The sequence below is a fragment of the Myxine glutinosa genome, chromosome 1 (assembly GCF_964187855.1).
Source record: "Myxine glutinosa chromosome 1, kmMyxGlut1.1, whole genome shotgun sequence".
NCBI lineage: Eukaryota > Metazoa > Chordata > Myxini > Myxiniformes > Myxinidae > Myxine > Myxine glutinosa.
This window is the reverse complement of record NC_136261.1, coordinates 369,337,814-369,352,211: the sequence shown is the minus strand read 5'-3', so window position 1 is coordinate 369,352,211 and position 14,398 is coordinate 369,337,814. Positions and strand designations below refer to the sequence as shown.

Here is a 14,398-nt window from a genome sequence, read left to right as displayed (position 1 = left end):
CACTCTCTCCCCCTCTCTCTCTCTCTCTCACACTCTCTCCCTCTCTCTCTCACACTCTCCCCCTCTCTCTCTCTCACACTCTCTCCCTTTCTCTCTCTCACACTCTCCCCCTCTCTCTCTCACACTCTCACCCTCTCTCTCTCTCACACTCTCCCCCTCTCTCTCTCTCTCACACTCTCTCCCTCTCTCTCTCACACTCTCCCCCTCTCTCTCTCTCACACTCTCTCCCTCTCTCTCTCACACTCACCCCCTCTCTCTCTCTCACACTCTCCCCCTCTCTCTCTCTCTCTCACACTCTCTCCCTCTCTCTCTCTCACACTCTCCCCCTCTCTCTCTCTCTCTCTCTCTCACACTCTCTCCCTCTCTCTCACTCTCTCCCCCTCTCTCTCTCTCTCTCTCTCTCACACTCTCTCCCTCTCTCTCTCACACTCTCCCCCTCTCTCTCTCTCACACTCTCTCCCTTTCTCTCTCTCACACTCTCTCCCTCTCTCTCTCACACTCTCCCCCTCTCTCTCTCACACTCTCCCCCTCTCTCTCTCACACTCTCTCCCTCTCTCTCTCACACTCTCTCCCTCTCTCTCTCACACTCCCCCCTCTCTCTCTTACACTCTCCCCATCTCTCTCTCACACTCTCTCCCTCTCTCTCTGTCACACTCTGTCCCTCTCTCTCTCTCTCTCTCACACTCTCTCCCTCTCTCTCTCACACTCACCCCCTCTCTCTCTCACACTCTCGCCCTCTCTCTCACACTCTCTCCCTCTCTCTCACACTCTCTCCCTCTCTCTCTCACACTCTCTCCCTCTCTCTCTCACATTCTGTCCCTATCTCTCTCACACTCTCCCCCTCTCTCTCACACTATCCCCCTCTCTCTCTCACACTCTCTCCCTCTCTCTCTCACACTCTCTCCCTCTCTCTCTCACACTGTGTCCGTCTCTCTCTCACACTCTCTCACCACCAAGTGACAACACACCACACGAGCTGCTTGCCTCTGAAATACACCAAGCTAGCTACTTCCTTATGGAACACACCAAGCTAGCTGCTTCCTTATGGAACACACCAAGTTAGCTGCTTCCTTATGGAACACCCCAAGATAGCTGCTTGCTTATGGAACACACCAAGCTAGCTGCTTCCTTATGGAACACACCAAGCTAGCTGCTTCCTTATGGAACACACCAAGCCAGCTGCTTCCTTATGGAACACACCAAGCTAGCTGCTTCCTTATGGAACACACCAAGCTAGCTGCTTCCCTATGGAACACACCAAGCTAGCTGCTTCCTTATGGAACACACCAAGCTAGCTGCTTCCTTATGGAACACACCAAGCTAGCTGCTTCCTTATGGAACACACCAAGCTAGCTGCTTCCTTATGGAACACACCAACCTAGCTGCTTGCTTATGGAACACACCACACTAGCTGCTTGCTTGTGGAACACACCAAGCTAGCTGCTTGCTTATGGAACACACCAAGCTAGCTGCTTCCTTATGGAACACACCAAGCTAGCTGCTTCCTTATGTTACACAACAAGCAAACCTGCTTGCTTTTAGAACACACTGAGCTAGCTGCTTCCTTATGGAACACACCAAGCTAGCTGCTTCCTTATGGAACACACCAAGCTAGCTGCTTCCTTATGGAACACACCAACCTAGCTGCTTGCTTATGGAACACACCACACTAGCTGCTTGCTTGTGGAACACACCAAGCTAGCTGCTTGCTTATGGAACACACCAAGCTAGCTGCTTCCTTATGGAACACACCAAGCTAGCTGCTTCCTTATGTTACACAACAAGCAAACCTGCTTGCTTTTAGAACACACTGAGCTAGCTGTTTGCTTATGGAACACACCAATCTAGCTGCTTCCTTATGGAACACACCAAGCTAGCTGCTTCCTTATGTTACACAACAAGCAAACCTGCTTGCTTTTAGAACACACTGAGCTAGCTGCTTGCTTATGGAACACACGATGCTGGCTGCTTGCTTATGGAACACACTATGCTGGCTGCTTCCTTATGGAACACACTATGCTGGCTGCTTGCTTGTGGAACACACCACACTAGCTGCTTGCTTGTGGAACACACTGAGCTAGCTGCTTGCTTTTGGAATGCTCCAAGCAATCTGCTTGCTAATTGGGACATTTGTGAAGAACATTTAAAAGAATGCATTTTATGTGGAACTTCGTGAATACTAAATGCCAAGTCATCCGATGTTGTGACCAAAATGGGGAAAATAAATAAACAAATAAACCACCCGACACCATCTTTCCCCCTCCATTCGTTCCAACGAAAATGGTGAGAGGAGTGAATAACGAGATAATTTGCTTGTCCTTGTCCTCAGTGCCAAAACTCTGCACACCGAGGACGCTCTATTTCTTGATCTTTGACATGATGTTTCCTTGAGTGCTCAACTTCGCGCACAGACAAAGCGGAGTCAAACAGATCACCAAATTCAACACCACCGGAAGCTCTTTTGGCGCCTTGAGTAGTTGATTGTTTTTGACGTTTATTGCTGAATGATATACCATTTAAATTACATATTGGAGAATATACATTCCATTGTAGCGGTTACCGCTGGATGCACACAATCGCCTTGCACCGGCCAGAACACGGCCAGACGCGCCTCTCCCGGGCATGCCCGGACTCACTGTTCCCGGGCACGCCCGAACCTCCCGGGCACGCCCAGTCTCGTCTCTCCCGGGCATGCCCGCTCTCGCCTTTCCAGGGCTCGCCCAGAGCGTCCGGGCATGCCCGCTATCGCCTTTCCAGGGCTCGCCCAGAGCGTCCGGGCATGCCCGCTAGCGCCTTTCCAGGGCTCGCCCAGAGCGTCCGGGCATGCCCGCTATCACCTTTCCAGTGCTCGCCCAGAGCGCCCGGGCACGCCCAGCCTCGACTTGCCAGGCCGCAGCCAAACACGCCCGGGCAGGTCCAGACTCGCCTTTCCAAGGCTCGCCCTTGATACCCGGGCATGCCCGGTATAGCTTTTGCCGGGCAAACTTCCCGACATAAATGTGTATATATATTGCTGCCCGATAAAACGGGCTTGTTAGAATACCTGAGCTGTTTTACTTCAATAAAGCAACTCGGACGAATTCCGTCTTTGGTCGCGTCAATTCTTTCGACTCGCGTCGGAGCGCAGCTCCTTCACCATATTATATCACCTGCTTTATTTTATAGTGCTGCTTGTCATGCTGGTATATCTTTTGAGAGAAACTAAACACACTAAAAGCAGTCAATACACCGTCAATATCCGGGTTCAAGGTTCGATTTACCTACCACGCATGTGCAGCATCAGTAATTTCCATTATCGTTACTCGCAACGGTACCCGCCCTATGGGCGGGGCTTCAATTGGGAGGCCCAAATGAAAAGGCAAAATATCAGAAATTGAAGGCTTTTTTATTTTAAACGATTCATATAAACATCCGTTGAATCATATCACACGCAAATCATCAAAATCTAAACAGTACACGGCGCCCATTTTGAAAAAAACTTGAATTCTGTAAAACGGAAGTGGCTGCTCCACGTCTTTCTTCGGTGCCCCTTTATGTGTGAAGAGTGCGCGCCGAATCTGTAACACGGAAGCGGCCGCTACACCTGTTTCTCAGTCGCCTTGCACACGCTGCCGTGTTTCTTCGGAGCCGCACGTTTATGTAGGAAGAGTTCATCAGGAGTCGATCTACTCTACTGGGTACGTAGAATTTCAACAAAAGCCACATCACTGTTTATATCGGTAAATATTATTCCATCGTGTTTGGAAAATTGGAAAATTGGAAAAACCATATATCCTATTTTACTCCAGGGGTTCCAGGATTACCCACCCAAAATATCCTTGCGATCGGTTCAGCCGTTTTTGCGGTACCTTCGAACGGACGGACTGACATTTGGTGAATTATAGTAAGAAAACAAATGTAAAGCACGATTAGAATCCCATTACGATTATCGCCCAGAACTAATTTCAACTAATCCCCATCTTTGTTGCACAAAAACTGTCTTTGAGGGACTTATACCCCGATGTGCAATGGCCGAATACTGCAAATACCAGCAGTTGCTTACTATCAACACTTTCCTGTTCCCCATCCTGTCATTGGTAGTAAATGTTTTTTTTACAGGTCTGGTGAAAAATGGCCTAATGGCTCAACCTCAATGGTTAAAGTGGTTGGCTTAAGAACCTAGGGTCTTGAGTTTGAGACCCTGTCGTGCCGTTGAATTAACACTAGGTGGGTTGATTCAGACTGCCTGTCATCCTTCTGAGGTCAGAAAAATGAGTACTAGAGGAATGATGCAACCAGTAGCCAAAGACTGCATACGAAGCAGCACCTTTTTGCGCATGCGCAAGATTGGAGGTCACGTTTTTCGAAGCTGTTCCATGCGCTCACGCTTTCGAACCGAAGTAATTTTTTCACAATTGTGTTTTTGTCGAGACTGTATCTATCTTTCGGTGTGTGTACCTATAGCGTGTCTTTAGGAAGATTTTCGGTGTTAATTTTTCATACATGTAGACACAATCGTCGGTTATTTTGTGTCGCGTATTCTGAGGCCTAGTACTAGTACTAGTAGGCTTAGGCTACCGTCTCCGACCTTGTGGTTTTGTTTTCTCTCAGCGGTTCGTCGAATGCGCTGCAATTACTTTCGTTCTCTGTTTCGTCCCAGTCGTTCACCCCATACTTCCTTGTTTAATATCTCAACTCAAAAAAAAAAAAAAAAAAAAAATTCCTTCTCAGTTCTTATTCGTTTATTTGTTGTTCTTATTTGTTCGTTCGTTCTTCGTTCACATTGTTCGCGATCACATGATTAGAAATGTTTAATCTTTCCCCTGAAGATCTGTATTCTGTCATATATTATAACACATTTTTCTTCTCCTATAAAAGGATGCTTTCGTCTTGCTCACCAAATCTATTCATTCCAAAAAAAATACCATCTCTTACAGTTCCTCTTTTCGACATTCCCGAAACTCTCCAGCACTCCACCCCTCCTTCAGCGTCCTCAAACGTATTTTTGACTCGAAGGTCTCAAACTCATTTTGCAAAAAAATGTTCGTTTCCCATGAATCGTACACTTTTCAAAATCCAATCTCACCCCTCCCCTCCAAATCTTCCCCATCCCCCCTTCCCTCCAAAACTTCCCCATCCCCCCTCAACCTCCAAAACTTCCCCATCACCCCTCCCCTCCAAATCTACCCCCTTACCCCTCCCCTCCAAATCTTCCCCATCACCCATCTCTTTCAAATATTCCCCCTTGCCCCTCCCCACCAAATCTTCCCCATCACCCATCCCTTTCAAATATTCCCCCTTGCCCCTCCCCTCCAAATCTTCCCCATCTCCCCTCCCCTCCAAATCTACCCCCTTGCCCCTCCCCTCCAAATCTTCCTCATCACCCATCTCTTTCAATTCTTCCCCCTTGCCCCTCCCCTCCAAATCTTCCCCATCACCCATCCCTTTCAAATCTTCCCCCTTGCCCCTCCGCTCCAAATCTTCCCCATCACCCCTTCCCTCCAAAACTTCCCCATCACCCCTTCCCTCCAAAACTTCCCCATCACCCCTCCCCTCCAAAACTTCCCCATCACCCCTCCCCTCCAAATCTTCCCCATCACCCATCCCTTTCAAATCTCCCCCCTTGCCCCTTCCCTCCCCTCCCTCCTAAACTCCCCCCACACCCCTCCGCTCCGAGACTCTCCCTCGCTCCTCCCCTCCTAGACTCCCCTCTCAACCCTCCTCCTCAAAGCGTCCTCCCTGCTTCTTCCCCCTTCCAACTTTCACCTTCATCTCCCCCAACCTTCTGCCTCGCTCTTCCCCCTCCTCAAATAACACCTCACTGTGCCTCACCCAATCTCCATCAAACCTTTTGTCCGCCCCATTCTTCCCTTTCTCCAAGCTATTCTGTAATCTCTGAAATCTCTGACACACCTTCAACAGCTCTCCCTACCTCTTCCTCCTCTTCCACATCTTACCCGACGCCTCCACCCCCCTGTTCTGTATCTGATGCTCCCCCTTCCTCTTCATTAACGGTATGGACCTCAAACATCTGGGGCCTTCGCTCAAACTTGACTGATCTCTCCATACAGGTTGCTTCTGACAAACCAGATGTGATCTGCTTAACAGAAACTTTCATCCTTCATGATGTCTCTGATTCCTTGGTATCTCTCCCAGGTTACTCCCTCCTCCGGTATGATAGACCTGAGCCTCGTCCTGGAGGTGCGGTTGCTATCTTTATAAAAAACTCTCTTCCTCACTCGCCCTCCACTGCCCTCTCTCCACCTCACCCCCAGGAATACCTTTGGCTATGGCTTCCCCTTCGCTCCCACCTTTTGTTCATATGTGTGTTGTACCGTCCACCAAAACAGTGATGACTCCATCTACATCTCGCTGTCTGATAATATGGACCAACTTCTATCTACCCATCCCAACTCTCTTCCTCATATGTGGTGATTTCAATTGTCACCATGCCAGTTGGCTGGGTGTGGGTACCTCTCTCACCAGCCATGGCTCTTCAGCAAAGGACTTCTGCGACTCACTGGGACTGACACAATCTGTCAATTTCCCGACCCGGATCTCAGTCAATGGAGCATCTTCTCTTCTGGACTTGGTTATGACTAACTTCCCTGCAAATGTCTGCTGCTCTTCTTCTGCTCCAATCGGCTTATCTGATCATGTGGTTGTTAAAGTGGACATCTCTCTGTCCATTCTCAGAGAGCCTACTCAGCGTCTCGAGTCTAGCATTTCACTCAGGCCAACTGGCACGGTCTTCAAGCAGCCATCAATCATCTGGACTTGTCTCCCATCTCTACCGCCTCTGACATCAACTCATCCTGGGAATTCTTCCAAAGTAAATTGCTCTCTCTCATGCACAGTTTTATCCCATCTCGTCTTCAGTTGTCATACCCTTCCTCCCGTCCATGGTACACAGAATCTTGTGGTGAGGCTGTTGTCCAGAAACAACTTGCTTTCGTCTCCTGGAAAGCAAATCCAACGGAAGGAAATCTCATTTCCTTTCACAAAGCCCGAAACAAGTGTGTGTCCACCCTCAGGAGAGCCAGGAAACAATATCGATCCGTTCTCAAGACCGAAATCTCTTATCTGTCTCCCTCTTCCAAATCCTGGTGGCGTCTGGTCAAACCTGTTTCTGGTGTTTGTTCCCCCTCCATCCCCTCCCTCACCTCAAATGGCTACACGGCTGACTCCGCACACGAAAAAGCTGAATGCCTCAACTCTGTGTTTGCCTCTAAATCTTGTTTCCCAAAGCCATCCCGCTCTGTACCCACCGTACCCAGTCGTGCCCAGCTGCTCCTGGAATCTGTGTCCTCTCCACCTGACAAGGTGGAAAAGTTTCTGTCAACCCTCGACTCTGATTCTGCAACTGGTCCTGACGGCATCAGCCCACGGGTCCTAAAGTCATGTTCTTCCGCTCTTTCTCTCCCTCTCTCTGTTCTCTTCACCCTCTCTTTTGCTCAAGGTCATCTGCCATCTGCTTGGAAATCAGCCAACATCACCGCTTTACACAAAAAAGGTGCAAAAACAGATCCTAGCAACTACAGACCAATCAGCCTTCTCCCAATTATCAGCAAAATCATGGAATCCATCATTGCTTCAGATATGAAATCTTTCCTCTACTCCAACGGCTTGATCTCTGACCATCAATTTGGTTTCAGACCTGGTCACTCTACTCTGGACATGCTGCTTCTGCTTTCTCAACAATGGATGGAGGTCCTCAACGCCAAACACGAAATTAGAGCTGTCTCCCTTGACATTTCACGTGCCTTCGATACGGTCTGGCACCCCGCTCTGCTCGCCAAACTCTCCTCCTTTGGTATCCATGGAAATCTCCACGCATGGCTGGCGGACTTCCTCTCTAGTCGTAGTCAATGTGTGGCCCTGAATGGGTTTCTCTCATCTCTTCCTGTTCAGGCTGGAGTTCCCCAAGGCAGTGTTCTGGGCCCTGTGCTTTTTCTGGTCTTCATCAATGATCTATCATCAATGATCTTTCATCTCTGATGAAAATCATCTCTATCTCTTTGCTGACGACTCTACTCTCTGTCGCTCCATTCCTCATCCCTCAGATCGGCAGTCTGCAGCCTCCTCACTCTCTGCAGACCTGGACAAAATCACAGACTGGGCAAACAAGTGGAACATGTCTTTCAATCCTGACAAATCTCACACTCTTACGATGTCTCTCCGAAAAGACCGACTGGACAACCCTCCCATCCACTTTCTGAATAATCCTCTCCAAGAAGTTCTGTCACTCAAGCTTTTGGGGCTCACTATCTGCCATGATCTTTCCTGGGAAAAAAGAAAACTGGGCATCCTCCATCGTGCGAAGTCCTTCCTTGGCACACCTGAGCTCCTCACCACATACAAGGCTTTAATCTGCAGCTCTATGGAATACTGCTCTCCCCTCTGGTCTGGTGCTCCTGCCTCACACCTAGCTCGTCTTCACGCTGTTGAAACCAAAGCGTTCAGAATCATTGGAATCTCCCGCGATGAAGCTAACTCCAAGGGCCTTTCACTCACTAACCGCAGGCAGGTTGGTGGTCTTTCCGTCTTCTACCGACTCCTCTCTGGCCTTGCTCCCCCAGCTCTCTCTGTGCTCTGTCCCCCAAATATTCCTACAGGTCACACAAGATCTGCCTACAACCCTCTTATGGTTAAACTGCCAAAATCAAGACTTTCTGCTCACCTTCACTCCTTCATTCCTCTTTTCTCCCGCCTCTGGAACAAACTCCCTCACTCTCTTCAATCCCACTCCACCTTCCAGGTCTTTAAAACAGCTGTTCACCACCATCTCTTATTTTCCCCCATCCAAAACCTTGATCTTTTCTACCCCCGCTAATTTCACCCCAAATCCACTTTTTCGAAATACCAACTTCTGTCCTGGAAGTCCTTGGTCTCCTTGTGTTTTATACCTCTTCCCCCCCCCCCCCCCACCTTCCCACGCCTCCTCCCCCCAAGCCCTCTCCCTCCCACACTTCTCCCTGCTCTCAAATGTTGTGTTTGTGTACTTCCCCTTCTCTCCCCATCTTGTCTTCCGCTCCCTCTTTTTATATATTTTGTTTGTCTGGTTGATTTGTTTGTGAAATAAATGTTAGCTCTTTCACGAGCCTCGATTCAGTATACAAAAAACAAACAAAAAACAAAAAAACAAAAAAAGTGGTTTACACAAAAAAAGCAAACTTATTTCAATGAACGATGTCGAACGATGAAGAATTTATTGGAGATAGGAAACACTCAGCGACACTTGAAAACACCGACATGGCACTGGACAAAGCAATGCAAATGGTGACCAGCTCTTCCCTCCACTTTGTACACGTAAAATTAATCACAAACATTTCCAAAACCCTGTCTCCAGAAGCTACTCACGTATGTGCTGGTTATTTATCTGGACAGACTCAAACTGCGCATTATATACCATGACATGGCTGCCTATCCAGAGCAGCTCGACATTCTCTGATCCCTCAAGAAATCTCACGGATGTACAAATAAAGTTTGAAAAGTTTTAGCCTTAAATAAAAAGTCAAAAAAAACCAACAGATTTTTGTCCAATTTTTTTTAATTTTTTGATAATCTAAACTTCTAAAGCTTGTTTTTTTATTGCAGCTTAAATTAATGAATAATCACGTGTTTTCTTTTCTTTCTCGGCATGTCAAATAAATTTTCACACAATCATAATGCACAAGGGGGTCTATATCTCTTGTTGCAGTTATACACCAAGAGGAGGTTGCACTTTAACCTCTTCTTCCCTTCAAACACAGTTTGAAGAATCTCTTATAAATATCATGTTAATCGGTTCCGAACCAGGTTCGGGAAAGTCCGGCAAAAATGCAAATGGCGTCTTCTGTCATCGAGCCGATATATGTAGCTTTTCGATGCTTCGGTTCCGAAATAAAACATTTGTGTTGGTGTTGAAGCCATTGACCAATAGTGGGATTACTGTTTATCGCTCTCACTGAAAATATCGTGAACAACGTACATATAGAATATAAATATAGGTACACATTATGTAAACACATCAAACATCGCAAACATTCTGACTTGGCCGAAATCATGTCAAGCAACTCCAGCATCATTGCGATTTCAACCCTTTAACCTTGATATGTCAGGTAGGGAAGCACTCTCAGCCCACTCCTGTTTATCATGGTGATAGAGCTGGTAAGCAGGAAGGTAAACATGAGGGGTAGTATGGGATGGATGTTGTATGCAGACGATCTGGCTGTTGTTGCGGAGAGAAGGAGGGAGATGCAGGAAGTACTGGGGGAGTGAAATGAGGCATTTGAGAAACGGGCTGTTGAAAATGAGCATGGAGAAGATGGAGGAGATGTGGGTTGGACAGCAGAGAAAATAAATGAATTTCAGGTTAGAGAGGAAGGATAGCAGACAAGGAAATAGGTTTGAGTGTCTGGGTAGAAGAGTGACAAGGGATGGTGATTCAGAGGCAGAGGTGCGGAGGAGGATTCATGTGGGTGCAGAGGTGCGGAGGAGGCTTCATGTGGGTGCAGATATGTGGGGAGGAGGGTTGAAGGTGTAATGGCAGACACAAAGATTTCAAGGGGATTGAAAGGAATGGCTCTGATATCGTGTGTCATGCCAGCCTACCTGTATGGTCTGGAGACAGCAGCATTGACAGAGATAACAACAGAGGATGCAGGTTTACGAGCAAAACTCGGTCAGGAGGATTGCGGGAGTGAAGAGGTTTTCTAGAAGGAGAATGGAGGAACTGAGGGAGAAAATTGGTGTGCAGATGAGCTTGATGGGGAGATTGGTGAAATGCCGGCTGACATGGGCTGCACATTTGGCGTGGATAGGGGAAGACAGAATAGAAAAGAGAGTGGATAGGTTGAGAGAGCAAGGTGGAAGGAAAAGAGGTAGACCACGGGATGAGATGGGAGGATAGTGTGAAGAGGGATTTCAGAAACGTGGAGGTGGTTGGAGAGTGGAGATAGTTGGCTGAGGACAGAGGAGAGTGGAGGAGTATCGTGGTCTAGGCAGGGCAGACGCTTGGTTCCATCGGACCTCACCGCCCTGACAAATGGAAGAGGAGGAGAACAACAACGTGTGTCCTCTAAAATTAATAAATCCCTCAAATCTATATTTTTCAGCTCATCAACAGATTTTGACATTTCAAAACAGCGCACTTTTTAAAAAGAAATAATTCCATGACGATGGACATTTGATCATGGTGGAGTATTGAATCCACATTGGTTGAAATAATTTCACGAACACCACACGGATTTCCTGAGTCCGAAATCCAAATATCAAGGGATTTAAAGTTGCTGGTGTGACAATGGCGAAAAGGTCCAGGAACAATCCGTCCGCCGGATGTTTTGGTATATTTTTCATTCCCAAGATGAGAGTACAAGTTACAAATTGCACTGATGTCACCATGAGCTGTGTAAGGCAAGTGTGCAGAGCTTTGACATTCGACTCCTTGCTCGAATTGCGGCATTTCCAGATGATGCAGCAAGTGGAGTACAATGCGGTAAATCCGGTAAAACCAAACACAAAAGACAAAATAATAGCAACGAAAATGGATCCGAAGTTGGTGTTCTCACAAGAGGAGCGAGCAACAGTTGAGGACAGGCACGCACTGCCATGCACGATCACCGAGTCGTTACAAAACTCGAGGTACAACATGACCAGAGGGCAACTGATGCTGACGAAGATCCCGAGGATCTCCACCAGAAAGACGAGCTTCAGGGCACTCTGCCTACTTTCCATCAGAGCGACATATGTGTACGGCCAAAACACCGCAAAATGTCGGTTGACGTACATGATCCAGGTGCTGAGGAACTGATGAACAAGCGCAAACTCCAAGCAAAACATTTGCCACAGACATTCGATGAACGTGATCTCTATGCGATGTGCTATCGTGTTGCTAAGGACACAGGATATCCCAACGATTCCCCAGCACACATCAGCTAGTGATGAAATGCTGATGTAGAGCAGCATGGGTTTGTGGAACCTGCGGGATGCACAGGATGTTATAATACCTGCGTTGAGGAGGAGTGAAAGGAATGCAAAGGAAGTAAAAATCCACATCAAAATTATCCTTCCTTCATCCAGAGAGAACTTCCACAAAATGACAGTACACGGTGTCCGCACCACTGTTGTAGTGTTCATTGTTGTCCTCCTGCAATAGACACATTGTATTCACACGTGAATTATTTTGATAAATGATTCCCTTATTTGTACACCTGACAATGCTTTCCAAATCCCTCGGCCCTGCATTGTAAATATACTCCTTGTTGTTGAACTTCTCTTCCAACCTGTCTGTGCTTGTCCTTTCTTCCATTGATCTGGCACAGTCCACAAATAGTTTTAGCATGGAAGGTTTTATTCCCCAACTAATTGGCTCCAGTCTATGTCCGATGTGCACTGGCAGTTTTCGCTTGGATACATCTAATTCTGATTAAGAAGATAAGGCCAGTGCCTATCGAGGGCGTGAGACATGGTTGGAAACCCCCATGACCCACAGGTAAACGGTAATTGGACGGAGGAACCTGGTAGACGAATTGGCAATTGCTGTTGATTAGCAACCGGCTGGAAGCGGTGTTTTCCGTGCTCAGTGTCCTCAGGTCCGGGAGGAACTCCAGGATTCATGTTTTCTCCCAGTAACCCCCCACTCCAGGATTCATTTTCTCTCCCAGTAACCCCCCACTTCAGGATTCATGTTCTCTCCCAGTAACCCCCAACTCCAGGATTCATGTTCTCTCCCAGTAAACCCCAACTCCAGGATTCATGTTCTCTTCTGGTAACCCCCCACTCCAGGATTCATGTTCTCTCCCAGTAAACCCCCAACTCCAGGATTCCTGTTTTCTCCCAGTAACCCCCAACTCCAGGATTCATGTTCTCTTCCAGTAACCCCCTCCTGGTTTAACCAGTAACCCCTTCCAGTAACTTCCAATGTCCAGGCTGACTGTACAACCTCAACTCTTTTATGCTCACTTACCCCATCTTGGGAAGCACTTTCCAGAAGCTATTCTGTCCCTCACCTCCCTGCAGTGCTTCAAGCAAGTAGTGCACCTCCACCTGTCATCCCGATCCTGACCCAACCATAAGGTCTTCATGTCCCCCAACAAGGCAATAACCCCACCTAACGAAACCCAATTACTTGCTGATTTCAATGTTTCCTTAACTTTCTCTCTTTCCTTACCTGTTCGTTTTATTCCCTTGCTGATTGTGCGCCCGATCATTTCCCCACAACCTCAATGTAAATTTAACTTGTTCTTCAATGAGCCTCGCACTTGTGCAGGAAAACAAAAAGTCTAATAACTTGTAAGTATTGCCATATTTACTTGGGGTATTTAAAGTGTTATTGAAAAGACCTTTGAAGAGTCCAAGTGTTGAAAACATTCCGCTGTGTTTAATCTTTCAATATAATTACTATAATTGTATTTAATAATAATATAATCATAATAAATATGAGTTCCCTTAGAAGGAGCTTCAATGCAGGGGGAGCCCATTAGACCCATCAAATCTGCGCAATGTTTGCTAACCTATGGTTATTTGTCTGTACTCTATCCCTTTGTATGCTGAGCATCAAGCAAGGAAGCAGCACGCACCATTTTAAAATCTCTGATATGACTTGTACGGGATTCGAACCGTGGATCCCCTCGGATTTTGAGAGGACGCTCCAACCATGATTACAAAACCCGAGATTAATTATGATGATGGAATGAGGGTTCGGTTAGATCACACCTGGACCCTCAAAATTGATTATGGTGGAAGAAATGTAACGACATAACAACCACCCCCCACCCCCCCCCCCCCACACACACACACACACACACACACACACACACACACACACACCCACCCACACACACACACAAACACACACCTCGTTTTTTCATTTCTGTTCCTCACAATTCTGTCTCTTTTATTCACACACACACACACACACACACACACACACACACACACATAGACACCCACCCACACACACCTGCACACACAGACACCCACCCACACACACACACACACACAAACACACACCTCGTTTTTTCATTTCTGTTCCTCACAATTCTGTCTCTTTTATTCACACACACACACACACACACACACACACACACACACACACACACACACACACACACACACACACACACACACACACACACACACACACACACACACACACACACAGTCACATGAAAAAGTAAGTACACCCCATGTAAAGTTTTGACTTTTTCAACATATTTCAACATACAGCTATTTGATCTACATTTCAACAATATTGACAGATAAAGGTGATATAATATAACAAATATCATGAAACATTTACATTTTGTAGTCCATTGTATAATTTAAATAAACAAATGCAAAGTTCCCATGTGGAAAAAGTAAGTACACCCCTACATTTATCACCACTTCAAATACCTAAAATTAGAATCAGGTGCATCAACTCAGGTGCAAATGATTA

The 14,398-nt window shown here is 46.9% G+C and overlaps 1 protein-coding gene across 1 annotated transcript in view; it reads right to left on the bottom strand.

Moving 5' to 3' along the window:
- LOC137414956 (E3 ubiquitin/ISG15 ligase TRIM25-like) overlaps positions 1 to 14,398 on the bottom strand; it is a 1,058,494-nt gene that overhangs the window by 255,100 nt on the left and 788,996 nt on the right. The window lies entirely within an intron of this gene.